Source organism: Lutra lutra, chromosome 12, assembly GCF_902655055.1.
Source record: "Lutra lutra chromosome 12, mLutLut1.2, whole genome shotgun sequence".
NCBI classification, from domain to species: Eukaryota; Metazoa; Chordata; class Mammalia; order Carnivora; family Mustelidae; genus Lutra; species Lutra lutra.
The window spans coordinates 83197371-83211996 of record NC_062289.1 but is presented as its reverse complement, the minus strand read 5'-3'; the positions used below and the strand labels follow the sequence as shown (position 1 = coordinate 83211996).

Below are 14626 nucleotides of genomic sequence, written 5' to 3'. Positions count from 1 at the left end.
GGAGCCTGCTTCCCCCTTTCTCTCTGCCTGCCTCTCTGCCTACTTGTGATCTCTCGCTCTGTCAAATAAATAAGTAAAATCTTAAAAAAAAAAAAATCCCAGTTTAGAAATAAAATTTAAAGATACAGGTACAAATTGAAAAGCTATTTATCTCTTTAAAAAACCTCTGTATTAATAAAGGGATGAAAGTATTCTAGTACGACATGGAAGGCTGCATAACAATTAAATTATTCAGGTGCCCTTTAGTACTCTTGAGGCAAATTCTCTCATGCACTGTTTTGTGAATTTGGGGTGTAAGGAGGGTCCTATTTTCCTCAGTGGGGTCACATAAAGCATCCCAGTTTGTTCTTTCAATAAAGCAAGCACCTTTCTCTGAGTACCTCTGAGCCAGGCACCAGGAAGGACATTGGAATACCCCTATGAATAAAACAGTCACAAATCCTGCTGTCACAGAGCCAGCCTGCTGGAGTGGGGAGGAACTGACAACCCTACACATATTAATTCTTACAGAAAAGTAGGATTTTTGCACAAAGGCTAACTTAAATTGTACTTCATAAATCCTTTACACTTGCCTTACTATCAGCTCATGGTTTTCCACACCATCATTTAAGAGTTGGTAAATCTCGACGTGCGCGAGCAACTGATAACTACAATTTAAGAAAATCATGTAATTTATTTTTTAAAAATCTTAGACAATATTACCTATTATAGTGACTTATAAAGTTACTCCACTTCAGGGGTCCCTGGGTGGCTCAGCTGTTTACTGTCTTTGGCTCAAGTCATAATCCCAGGGTCCTGGGCTAGAGCCCCACATTGGCCTCCCTGCTCAGCTAGGAGTCTGCTTCTCCCTCTGCCCTTTCCCTGCCCCTTGTGCTCTCTGCTCTCTCTCATGCTCTCTTCCTCAAATAAATAAAATCTTCAGAAAAAAAAGTTACTCCGCTTCCATTAGCTGAGAAATGTTTTAAGATACTATATCTGACAAATTCTTAGTCAACAATTGCGTTATTCTTTAATGTAAATTGTCTATATTTTCTAAAATCCCTCATTCTTTTTGGACTAGAAGAGTACTGAAGTAATTAGTTAATAATCTACACTTACTAAAGACACATAAAGAAACTAAAATTCAAATGGGAAAAACCATACCTTATCTCCTCACAACCCCTGTGGGTCATCTGCTGGGTATTTTTTTTTTTTTTTTAAGGTTTAGTTTTTATTTCAGCAGGGCCGGGGGTGGGGGTGAGTGGGCAGAAGGACGGAATCTGAAGCAGACTCCCAGCTGAGCACAAAGCTGGATGCAGGGCCTGATCCCATAGCCCTGAGATCATGATCTGAGATGATGACCTGAGTCAAAACCAAGAGTTGGACACCCAACTGACTGAGCTACCCAGGTGCCCCATTTTGAGCACTTGTTCTTACAGCTCAGATTAAGATGGTAAAATCAAGTGATGTTATTCTGGATATCTGAGATGTCTGATGACATTTAAAACCCATAATTTAAAATCTCTATATATTATTTAGATAAACTGCTCAGAATGACTGTGTAAATCAGGCATATTAAAGTAAATCAATAAAAATTTGTGTATAATTGGGGAGAAAAGATTAACAGCTGCAGACCAGAAAATTAATCTCTGATGCAAACTCTTCTCAGCGAAGGAGAATCTTTATCCATTTTTGCTTCCACAGTCCGTCCAGAAGACAAATATATTGTCCTCACTGGAATATGCAGTCCCACTGGTCTTTCTTTTTTCTGACTCTCATTCTGACTGTGGATGGTTATGAGATGGTGGTCTCAGTCTGACTGTGAACATAGTGAGGCTCCTCACTCTGAGAGAAGCTCATTTCTCATGGTGCTCATGTTACCCTATATTGGGGGCTGCTTTAGAACTATTTTTCTTTTGGTGAATAATGTGGTCAACACCTATCTAACAGATCTCACCATTTTCAGACTGACCAGTTCCTTCTGGAAGCTCTTCCCCATGCTGTCCCTGTCCCAGACCAGGCGCCTGCAGTAAAGGGCCTCTTGAGTCTGGCGGGGAGTCCTTGCAACCAGACCATGCCCCAGACAGCTCCTTGACAGCTCCAAAGAACTTAGTTTCCGCATCTTGCTCCACAGCCTGACACCCACATGGAAAAGGATGCTAGGGATGATTAGACATGAATAGTGTGCTCTAAATTCTCCACTGTAGCTCAACGTTATATGCACTGTCCTATTTGTCAGGCTCACATTGTGGGTGTAGAGCGGGTGGGAGAGAAAGAGAATGGCTTATCTATCCCTTGGGGGGGTGGCATTTGTAAACATATATTCAAATTAGTTTTATTCAAATGAGGAAAATGGTTTTAATGTGAATGTTTTAGCAATTTCACCAGATGTAGAAGCTACCCACATACGAAGGCTGTCATAATGACTGTCAAAAAGGACTTCTGAAATATTCTCTGTCCAGATTTGGCACATTAAGTGTGTCTGTCTATAGCAGGAAACCACAATTCACAGGTCAGACTGTAAATAGAACTCTAATGCCCTATACAGCCACCAAGGCCTTCACTGTATCACCCAGAGTCAGAAGAGATAGTGGATTATCAAGATGAAATTGAAAGAAATAATCTGGCAGGATTTTGCTGAAACTGGACTGAAGTGGCTGGATAGATGTCCTACCTATGGGTTATGAACACAAGAGTTTTAACCAACAAAAATCTGGGACCTTCACCTAAAAAACTGAGTAGGCTCCCAAGACTTCTAGTTACCCTCCACTGGCATAATGTTAGTGTTCTGGGAGAAGCTGGGTTCTCCCAGTGGGAAGTGTTGATAAGGGGGTGTCCACGTGCTTCAAGGTGCCGGTGCAGGAAGCCTGGGTGACTGGGTGAACATCCGGGTTCATCAGTCCAGAGTATCATTTCAACTTTCCCGTAGGGACTTGCAGTTCTGTAGGGTTAGGTCCTAATGTGCCAGGGACTCAACGGCAGCTCTGGTAGGAAGACACTGGCGCAGCCGTTTTAACAACTTCTCAATGCACTCAGTGTTCCTCCAAGGCCCAGCAACAGGTAATCTGCTTCCTGTCTGAGCTTCTGACATGGGATGATAACCTGCACAGGAATGTTTGTGGTGTCCCGAATTTCCTCTGAAAGGTACTCCACTCTACAGCCTGCTGGCAGGTAGAATTCAGTGTAGTGTTCTAGAATGAGACAATGATTGGTCCAAACTGCTCTGGGTTCCATACTACAACCACGGATGAGACCGGAAAACATCTCCAACAGACAACACTCCACCTACCTGTTTCCAAAAAGGCCTCACGTCTGGCTTTACTTGTTTCATCTTAGACTTTTATTTTCTCTCCTAAAAAAACAGCTTTGCCCATCTCTGAAGCAGGTCCTAATACCACAGCTTCACTATACTGATAAACCTCTTTCTGTCAAAAACTGACTTGACCACTTTCTTGATGGGAATGAACTGTTCACCTGAAACCCATCACAGGGGCTGAGAAGGCTTACTTATCCTTTCTCCCCATCAGACAAGACTGTGTTTTCCTCTCCCCTGGGGCATTGCAATAGGGCAGGTCAATGAGCAAGTAACTCATTGGCTAAACTTTCTGGTCTGGACACCAGGACTGAACCAAAGCATAAAGATGATTTGTTGCTGGAGCAAAGTCTGACCCCTCCTTGAAAGGAATAGACCATACCTAATAACCCCTGCTATATTATTTGTCTACGGGAACATAAAAGTGAACAACCAACTTTCTCCATCTTTCTCACCAAAATGCAAAACAAATATTTCTAAAAACTGCATCTGGGAGTGCCTGGCTGGCTCAGTTGCTTAAACCTCCAACTCTTGGTTTTGGCTCAGGTGATGATCTCATGGCTCATGGGATCGAGCCCTGAGTCCAGTGAAGAGGTCTGCTTGAAGATTCTCTTCCTCTGTCCGCCCCCCATGTGTTTATACTCCCTCTCAAATGAATAAATCTTGAAAAACAACAACGACAACGACGAAACCTGGATCTGCTCCCACATGCCACAAGCCACTGGAGGAGAAATAAAACCAGTGCCTTTCACTTGGGTTGACAGGTAGGACAGTTGGAGAGAAAGGGATAAAGAGAGTCTTCTTCATTGCTCGGGGTTTGGCACGAGCCTAACCACGTACACTTATTCATCCCTGAGGACGCTGGATAAGAAGACAACAGAAAAATATGGCAATCCTGGGTTATTCCGCTGTACAGTGAAGGAACTATAACTTGGGGAACCAGTGTTTCTACGAATACTCTAAGTGTACCGAATAGATAGCCCTTTCAGGGTATAATGCCACGCGCTGTGAGGCAAAATGTGCAACTTCAGGAAAAACAGAACTGTAGTAATACAGGGAACTGTAATTTGTAGCAGCAGTGTTTAAGCAACTTTACGTAAGAAATGGGGCTTTTTAAAAAGGATGCCTCATAAACTGTCTTACCTACAGTGAAAAGGCACGGGTGCATTCAGAAATAGATGGGGAAGGAAATCTGAAGAGCAGAAGTAGCGGGTCTTACGCAGGTCTTAATTTCACGTGGTAGCTGTCACCGAGGAGACAACAAAGAAACTGTAGCAGCAGAGTACTATATGACTCGAATTCCATTTATTAAAAGTGCTCTATTGTTTCTTTTTCCCTCTCTCCCTTACTGTCAGCTTTAAGCATTTCAGGCTTGCTTTTTTGTTTGGAGCTAACCGAAGGACTTCCACTGCTCAGTGCTGAGAATCTGGCTAGTAGAGAGAATCTTGACAGGAGTACACATATTCCCTCTTCCTTTATAGCTACAGAGAAGCAGACACTCGTTGCTTCAGAGACCTATTTCTGATAAAATGATAAACTGGCAGGAATCACAAAGACGTGTAACTTAGTCTGCTCACCAGTGTGGAAACCTGCATAAAGTACAAAAACTCCTGTTTTCTAGTTAACAAAGAGGTTTTTAGACAGCTGTGTGACGGCCTCAGACACTCTAGTGAGGAGCTCTAAAAGGCAACCTTTGACCTCTAAAAAGGCTGCTTTCTAACTGGGTGCCTTACTTGATAATTTGTTGACCTCGTCATAATATTTAAAGTAGCCTCTTGGATGGCTTTTTTTTTAAGTACTAAGTACTCGTAAGACTTTCTTACTTTACTTTTTGGCTGGCCAGAGGAACTTGATGTTCTTCTCTTTTTCCCTTCATGCATAAAGTATAAATAAAAATGTATTCCGTGTTTAAAGTTTGAGTCTTCGTCTTATTTAAATGATCATACCCAAATTCAGCTGGGGATAAACTGGCACAAAAAGCATGAGGCAGGGGCGCCTGGGTGGCTCAGTGGGTTAAGCCTCTGCCTTTGGCTCAGATCATGATCTCAGGGTCCTGGGATCGAGCCCCACATTGGGCTCTCTGCTTAGCGGGGAGCCTGCTTCTCCCTCTCTCTCTGCCTGCCTCTCTGCCTACTTGTGATCTCTGTCAAATAAATAAATGAAATCTTAAAAAAAAAAAAGCATGAGGCAAACTCATGCGTTAAAGAACAAAAGAGAGGACACCTGGGTGGCTCAGTTGGTTAAGCCTCTGCCTTTGGCTCAGGTCATGATCCTGGGGTCCTGGCATTGAGCCCATGTTGGGCTCCCTGCTCAGCAGGGAGTCTGCTTCTCCCTCTGATGTCTCCCTTCTCATGCTCTCTCTCTCTCTCAAATAAATAAATAAAATCTTAAAAAAAGAACAAAAGAGAGGAAACTACACGTTTCTGAAAGAGTAAGCACACATACACATTAATTCAGGATTGGTTTTCCTTCTAACTTCTTCCTCAACTGGAGGGGTCAGATGCTGTTTTAATTCAATCGGCCTGTTACCATTATGCTCCCCTTAAATCCTTGTACAGAGAACATTTGTTTGGGTGCTCTGCTGTTCACAGGAAGCTCTGCTCTGCCCCTTGGCTACAGACAGTCCTAACCCCACCGACCCATTTAAAACATGTATCGTGACTTATAGTCAACAGCCGCCTAATCCTTCTTACTATGGATAGATCATCCTATTGTTGACAAATTATCATTCCCAGGATTGATTTAGCACAAATAGGACACATCTTTTTCTTCTTCAGACACAAAGCTCCAATTCACCTAATCTTTTCAGTACATTGTAATTGTATTTCTTTCAGCTGTGTTTTACCTTCAGCTGCCAACACATATTTAAAAACAACACTGACATATCCAATGCAATTTACTGTAGGTGGATATGACTGTTTTTTTTTTTTTTGCTGTGAAATTTGAGTCATGTTTGAGTAATGAAATAAACAGAAACTAAAATGCAGAGCAAGCACAAGAATCAGCCCTTAATCAGTATCTTTAAAAAAATAATTTCAGCTAAGAAAATCTATTCACCTTCACAACCTGCTGACTCTGAAAAGAATGACTGACATCATCCTATTTTTAAAAAGAGCTTTAAAAAACATTCTTCTGCTTGCCTTCATAGAAATGGGTAATTTTCCTCTTAATTAAATGTTTATTGTAGAAAATAAAAGCCAAAGGAAGAAATACAACTCACATATAATTAAAAATCTTTTGAATGTGAGAGTGCTGTATGACCTGTAAAGCCCCATACAAGAGCAAAGTAGGATTAAAAAAATTAGATTAGAAAAACAAAACAAAAAAAGCCACAAAGCCCTTCAATTCACTGCCACTGGAATTCCTAAACACCCATCTCAGAAGGCCTCTGCCACACCCCATGTGATACTCCTAATAGCCATTCCTGCTCTGTTGGGGAACGGGCTTATCTGGAAACTCTGTGGGGGAACAGCCCCTTGTTTCCACCGCTGGAGGTTCTAATCATAAGCAACTTCTGCTTTTATGTCAAAGTGAAATCTGTCTTCCTCTAAATACTACTTGCCTCTTCTGTACTTGGGAATTACTCTAAATACATACACTCCCTTTGCTACATGACAAACCTTAAATATCTGAAGACAATGAGGACACATTCACTTCTCTGCAGGTTTAAACATCAAAGCTGGAGATGTGAAAATTGGTGTTATTAAGCTAGCACCTACTTAACTAGTCTGGAATGTGAATCTGAGTCAAACATGTGAAGCATATAGAGGCACCTAGTCATTGACTTTTAAAGATATCCAATCCAGTAGATGTAATTAATCTTAGTTAAAACATGTGTGCCCACTATGTATCAGGAACTTTTTATGGCTGACCTTGTTCCAGACAGAAGAAAAAGGCCCATGTCTTTTCTTGTTAGACATATGAGAAAATGCTTTTTAAGTATTTCTTTTTTTTTTTTTAAAGATTTTATTTATTTATTTGACAGAGAGAGATATCACAAGTAGGCGGAGAGGCAGGCAGAGAGAGAGAGAGAGAGAGGAGGAAGCAGGCTCCCCGCTGAGCAGAGAGCCCGACTCAGGCTCGATCCCAGGACCCTGGGATCATGACCCGAGCCGAAGGCAGAGACTTTAACCCACTGAGCCACCCAGGCGCCCCTTAAGTATTTCTTAAAAGCATCAACGTTAACATCAGTACTGCTGCAAATGTTCTCTGCCAATTAAGTAATGACATTAAAATGAACTTATCCAATGAATCACAGATGAAAGAGTTAAGAACCCAAGTGATCTTCCATTGCAAGCAAAAGGATTCACTTAAAAAAAAAAAAAAAGAATTAACAATATTTTCCAAGAAGCCCGTTAAACTGATGTATTTACATGTACTACAATAAAAATCTGATACACACAAATAATTGTTTTGTATCTCAGATTTTAAATCTACCTAAACTAAATTTACTGAGTAATTATGACGCAGAGAAACAAAAACTATTTTAAGGTTTTTCAATAGTGTGTATATGTAAACACACATACATATATATATAAGTATATATACATATCACAAGTCTTAAAACCTTTCCCCAAAAATATTTCATAGAAGATGAACATTTAGCCAAAAGAAATAAATTTAAAACACCTTTGGGGATAAAAGTCATTTTGAATGTTAGCATCTTTTTCCTTACAATTCAACGGGAAGAAAAGGCAGGCACGTTCTTGACAGTGCAAAAAAAAAAATCATTTAATAAAACAATAACAATGTTCTTTATATATATCTCATACTTAAAAATCTGATTAAAAAAGACCCAGCAATTCTAGCTTTACCACTCTTACAGGTAGATTTCTGGAAATGCGTAATGTATTAAAGCACTACAGCCTCGGAGCTTGTATTTTGTAATAAGACTTATTACCGCAACCTAAATTTCGGGGTGCGACTCTATTTCCTCTTAGGTCACCTCATTTTCAATCGCTGGAATAGATCATACCGCTAAACATCGAAGTGTGGATTTAAGCAATACAGGTCAGCATGAACACGCAAGTCAGACAAACTGGAGTAACTCGCTGTAGCAGACAGCAGCTCTGTAGGCAAGCCTGCGGCTCTGCTGCATATATGCATTATGCTCAATTTCATGAATTCCAAGCAAATCGTTATTTAGGGTCATCTAAAGCCCACACCAAAGCTTCAGTAAAGGGCTGTAAGGTAGAGTACTTACATAAAGGGTTATTAGGACAGGAGACAACGCAACTTATCGGGGAGGGTCTCTAACGTACAGAGGATGGTCAAACGCATTTAAAAAGGAGATTTGGACGAAGAGGGCCGCCTCCCCACAGCATCCCAGACAAAGCACGGCCAGGCCCTCGGGCGCTCCTGGTGCACCTGCAATGCGGATCCCTCACCCTACAAACCCACCCCAGGGATGGTCGGAGCAGCCCCTGGGCTGGCCGCTCCTGCCCCTCGGACTGGCTTGGGTACGCGGTGCGGACGGTCCGCAGCCTGGACTGGAGCCCTGGCAACGGCACCCCCTCCCCATCACCGGCTGGAAAACGCTGCAGGCAGCGGGCGCGGGGTCGCTGCGCCTCACTTCTGCCCTCCTTTCCACCTTTTCTTGTCTCTCCCCCGCCACCGCTGTTTCCTCAAGGGGACACCCTTCCCCACCGCCGAGAGCCCTGGGGGTGAGACGCGAGGACCCCCACCCGCTGCAGAGAGGGCTTTCAAAACAGCCCTAAATAAATTCCAGTCCCGACAGGTGCCCCCTCCCCCGCCGGCGCCCGCAGAGCTTTCCCAGAGGTACGGCCAGGTGAGCGGGGCTGGACTCGGTCACACCTAGGGCCCCGCCTTACCTGCGGGCGCGGCCGTCGCGGTCCTTCAGGCGGCTCCCCCCCTCGGCGCGGTCCTCCGGGCGGGCGGCTGCGGGGGCTGGCGGCCCATGGGCGGGGCGGCGGGCGGGGCTGGCTCCCGGCTCCGGCCCTGCCCCGGCCGGGCGGCCGAGGGAGGTCAGTGGGCGCCGCCCGCCGAACGCATCTCGCCGGCTCCCACCCGAGCGCTCGCCGCGGTGCACGCTGGGAGCGGGGGCCGGGGCGGCGAGGCCAGGCCGCGCTGACCGGGCTGACGGCTGAGGCGCCGGGGCGGCGGCGGGTCTGTCTGAGGGGCAGGACGGGGGAGGACGCTCGATACTCACTTTACTGGGAGGGGGCGACGCCCCCCCACCCGCAGCTGTGGCGGGGCAGGGGACGGGACCGAGGGGAAGGGAGGGTCTGGCCGGTGGGACGCAGGCGCAGAGCTCAGGTGCGGCCGCACTGCAGTTGCCCAGGGTAACGCGGGCCCGGGTGGGGCGGGGAAGGAGGAGCGAGCAAGCGAGCGGGAGCGCGCGCGCAGGGCCGGGGGTTGGGGGGGTACCCGGGACCCGCCTGGGATTGGGGGGAGGGCGCGCGCGGGCGGCCGACGGGGGCGGAGGGGGGGGGGTTGGTGCCGGGGCGAGGGCCGGACGGCGCGCATGCGTGCGGCCCCCGTTCCCCCGGGGCTTGTCGGCCCCGTGCGTGCGCACGCGCGCTGTCCCCCGGAGGCGTCTGGGTGTGCGGAGCGCGCGCGCGCGGCTCGGAGGCGCACCTGTGAGGTGTCCCTTGAGGAGAGGGAGGGTGGGTGCGCGGAGCTCGCGGCCTGGGGCGCTTCAACCCCTCACTTGGAGTGAGTTGTCGGGCGGCCGGGCTGCAGTCTCTCTATTTCTTTTCGGGAACGAGGCGGGGGCTGGGGGCGAAAGGGGAGCGGGCTCGGGGTTGGAAGGAGGATGAGTGGGTTAAAGAAAAGAAAAACAACCCATCACTTAGGATGGGCCTCGCGCGGGGGCCGGCCCTTGGGCGTCGGTGGGGAAGGTCAGAGCGGCCCCCCGCAGCCCGGCGGCCCGGCTGGCACCGGGCAAGGCCCCACGGAGGGCAGCCTGGCCTCGGGCCTCGGCCGGCCGGCACGGGCCCGCAGTGCCGGGAGCGGGGCGCGGGGGTCACAGATGGCGGCCGGGTGCGCGGCGAGGGATGGGCAGCGGCAGGGGCGAGGCCGGGCGGAGGCCCCCCGGGAGCCGGACTCCGGAGCCGGGCTCCATTGTTGTTGGAGCCGAGGAAAGGGGGAGCGAAACCGCTTTAGAAGCCCGTGAAGCCGCGCCTTGGAGCCTTTCCAGGCGGGTCCCCGGAGAGGCGGTAATGGCCGCGCCGTGGGAGCAGGGAGCCGGGCTGCGCCGCGGAGAAGCCCGGCTGCATGGTGTGGTGTTGTGTTTTTTAGAGCGCCCTGCGTCCCAGCAGAGCCCGCCGAGCATCCTACTCAGGTGATGAGGAACCCTTCGCGCACCCAGCGCAGAACGCCGCTGCCGCTGGACGCCTCCATTGTTTGACCACAACAAGGGCCGGATCCTCACCCAGGTAAACTGGATGGCCGCGCAGCCGAGCTCCCTCTCCACTCCCACACCCAAAGGAATCCTCTCCTCTTTCAGGACTCGACTGCAGTTTGCTTACTGTCCCCCGCTTCCGATTAACTCGCTATATCCACCTCCCAGACCTTTTCCCATCTGGATGACTCTTCCCGCATCTCTCTGCCAAGTCACCTCTCATTTCCCTCAAAACTCGGCTCCTTTGTGAAACCTTCCTGGCCGAACTCTAACAACTCAATCTCTCTAGGAGGAGCTTGCTCCGTACTCTTCCAGTGGCTGGTTTGTTGACTGGTTGTCTTACTGCAACAAAGACTAGGTATTAAAAAATAATTTAAGTTACTGCTTTTTTAAAGGGACGTTTTTGCGACCTTTAGGTGGTTTATTGTTTTAACAGGATTGTGCCGGGTTTTTTTTTTTTTGGTTTTTTTTTTGTTCTTGTTGATTTGTTTTGTCTTCTCTTTTAGAGAGGCCCCGACTTCCTTTATAGTTGCATAGCTTTTAGAGCAGAAAAATGACCTGTCTGTTCAATCCGTAGGTTAATTTAAATTTTAAAAGATTAGTTTTAAATAGGTAGAGTAGCTAATTTTCTTGGTAAAAACTAGAACATCCCAGACACACCTGACGTCTTTCTCTGCCAACCCCTGCCTCCAGAGATGATAACTATTACATGTTCCGTGTGTATCTTTCTAGATCTTATAAAATGTTTCCCCGTGTGTGTACTTGTATTATCTTTGACCGTTTTAACAAGTACTAGTGCACTCTTATCTTTCAGTTTCAGCATGTAATGCCTTAACTGGTGTTGGAGAACTGCTGCATCATGTTCCATAGTTTGGGTATCCCCTAGTTAATTTAGCTATTTCCCAGATTGGTGGCAATTTAAATTTTAACTTTATATTTAAAGCCGCTCTTTGGGTGGTGGTTCTCTGGTGAAATGAAATTTCAGTTGAAGGGAGCATAAATCTACACTAATTACAGATGCAGGCCTCTAGGATGGAAGTTCTCTTTGGTTAGGACATTGACATGTGGGACCGCTACCCCTCCCCCAATGTAATTATGACTCTAGTACTTTCCAGTCCTTTGACCTTGAGGAGGACAGTCAGTCAAAGCCTCAGTTTTCTTTTCTATAAATGCTGATAATACCTGCTCTGTCTACTTCACAGAGTTCAGTGGTATGAGGTTTTCACGTGAAAGTGCTTTGCAGAATGTAAAGTATATAAATATTGGTTTTATTAGCTTTTGTGATCCAAAAGGACTTTTTATTTGCAATGTAATTTATACTTTTTTTTATCAGATGTGTCTGTTACAGTATAATAGAGATCACCAACTTTGAATGCTTTTAATTTGTGATTTTGCTTAAATTTTTATCAAGGACCATTAATATGTTAGACTTCTTAAAGAGTATTCGACAAAGCACGTTTTTCCTAGTGCTTTACATACTTTAGAAAATAAGACATAAAATAGTGGATTGTGAAGAAAGTATCAGTGAAGTGAATGCTACATAAAACAAAACTCATATTTAAACAGAACATTTCTTAATGATCTAATTTAAGTATGTATTTTCCTTTGGCAGCATCAGATTCAGGTTAGCTGTTATGTCCTTGGGGTAAAATGTTTTCTTAACGAATTTGCAGACAGTATCAAAAAGAGTCTTAACAGTTTAAATATTGATTGATATAAAGGGTGTTGTTTTAAGATGTAAGAGATACAATTAAGGGTTTTTTAGGTGTTTTTATTTCATTCAAATACATATGAATGCTTGTGGTGTGGCCAGCATAATCAATTTGTCCATGTTCTCTTAAAGGTTATAATCTATGGGGGTGGAGGGAACCAGAAATGACACAATCCTACAACTGCATGTATAATCACAAACGGTATCTGTTAGGAAAGTTAAGTAGTACTGGTTATAAGAGAGTATAAAAAGGAGAGCAAATTTTAGATTGTGAAAAGGCGGCCCAGGAAAGACTTTATATATATATTTTTCTTTTTCTTTCTTTCTTTCTTTCTTTTTTTTTTTTTTTTTTTTGCAAAAATAAGATTTGAGCTGAGATCTGAAGGGTGAGTAGGCGTTAGCGTAGAATGATGGGGGATAATTTTCCAGGCAAGGGAATGGCATGTGGGAAGGCCCTGAAGGGAGAGAGAGCTTTGCCCATTCCAGGAACTGAAAGAATGACTTGTGGATAGATTCTGGTGGGTGAGAAGGAAGTGTGGCTAGGCAGGGGGCCAGATCATGTAGGGTCTTGTAGGACAGGTTAAGGATGTTTTATTTTATTTTCAGTGAAATGGGAAACCATTGCAAGCGTTGGATCTGAAGCAGGAGAATGACATAATCAGATTTGCATTTTTAAACAGCCACTCCAGCTGCTGCATGCAGAATGTGGGGGTGGTGGTGGGAGAGTAGAAGTAGGGGAGACTAGGTAGGCCATTTCAGAAGTCTGGAAGAGAGGTATCTTTTCCTTGGAGTTCACATTGAATTCAAACTGCCACCTAAACTACAGACAAAAAATTCCTTGTTTCTTAGTTTAAAAAGTAGGTGTTTTTTTGTGCCAAAGTACACATAAATATTAAGCTAATTATTCACAATATACTTAACAGAAAGTTATCAGAGTCAAATTAAAAATTGGGCTATTCCTTAACATTGCTTTTGTAAGTTTTATTAAAGTAGTAATACATGAAATTAGAGTGAGGTAAGGATCTAAAATTAGAATAAGCGAAGTATTTGTAGATGCTATTGGCTACAAAAATGAGAATAACAAACTATTATACAAATAAAAATTGAGTAAGTGACTGGGTACACAATGCATATATAAAATTCATAACTTTCTGAATACCAGAAATAACCTGCATAAACTAAAATGGAAAAGAAAAGAACCAACCAAAGAATAGGCTCTGATCGCAATGCAAAAAAACATAAAACATGTAAGTATAGCTTTATTGAGACAAGTGCAGGCTGCATGGAGGACCCTGTAAATGATCCTGAAAGATAAGAATGTCTTAAATGAAAAACCGTATTCCTGGATGTGATGTTTAGACATTATAAAGCTATCCGTGTGGGATGAACTGGACAGAATAATTATGAGTAATGAGGTGGCACAAATCCTTTGTGATAATTAAACATGTTATAGAGCCCCATTCAAAACAGTGTTATGCGGGCTTTACAATATCTGTATGGGTCTCTAGAACCTATTCAGCACCCCAAAAATATATATGGGAATATAGTAAATGATAAATCAGCATGAATGCCCCCTAAGTCATAAAGAAAATGTGGAAGTAGATATTAAACATGTGGAAGAGAGGGTTCTGTGTGTTGAGGTGGACAGAGCAAAGACTTTGCAATCAGACCTGAACTAGAATCTTCTAAGTGAGGAAAATAATATCTGCTGGCAGGTGTTGTGAGGGGAAGAGGTCTAGGTCCTGGCACTTCTCGGGTGTTCGGATCTGTTATTAGTTAAAAAAAATCAATGTATTAGACTACAAAAAAATTTTAAAACTAATTAAAGAAGAGAGGGAAAACAAAACCCTAAGATTAGAAGCCAGACCACAAAGTAGGAAAATATTTGTGACAAACATAAGTGAAGGCTTAATATCTTAAGCATGTAAGGAACTCAGATCAATGAGGAAAATAAGAAAAGTCCACACACAAGTGGTTACAGGATGTGGACAGACAGTTCACTGGAAAGAGCTATAATTTGTTAAATGTGTGCAAATACGTCTGCTGTCACTAATGATCAAATAGTTTGTAATTACTCCTCCAGAAAGGTTAGATTTGATCCTCAAGAGCAACAGAACTAGAAGATGTTTAAAAATGAAACAAATGCGGGGCGCCTGGGCGGCTCAGTGGGTTAAAGCCTCTGCCTTCGGCTCAGGTCATGATCCCAGGGTCCTGGGATCGAGCCCCGCATCGGGCTCTCTGCTCAGCGGGGAGCCTGCTT

At 44.7% G+C, this 14626-nt stretch overlaps 2 protein-coding genes across 8 annotated transcripts in view; one reads left to right on the top strand and one right to left on the bottom strand.

Moving 5' to 3' along the window:
• CCDC92 (coiled-coil domain containing 92) overlaps positions 1 to 9642 on the bottom strand; it is a 30596-nt gene extending 20954 nt beyond the window's left edge. Inside the window, exon 1 of one of the 3 annotated variants that reach the window (XM_047697241.1) lies at positions 9462 to 9642. The gene's annotated coding sequence lies outside the window, so the exon portion shown is untranslated. Of the gene's footprint in view, positions 1 to 9123; positions 9254 to 9461 lie in introns of those variants that run through there. The other 2 variants (XM_047697239.1, XM_047697240.1) reach the window with 2 other exon arrangements.
• The window catches only part of ZNF664 (zinc finger protein 664), a 45046-nt gene continuing 39634 nt past the window's right edge, over positions 9215 to 14626 (top strand). Inside the window, exons 1-3 of one of the 5 annotated variants that reach the window (XM_047697247.1) lie at positions 9796 to 9967; positions 10553 to 10689; positions 10945 to 11013. The gene's annotated coding sequence lies outside the window, so the exon portion shown is untranslated. The other 4 variants (XM_047697245.1, XM_047697244.1, XM_047697246.1 and 1 more) reach the window with 4 other exon arrangements.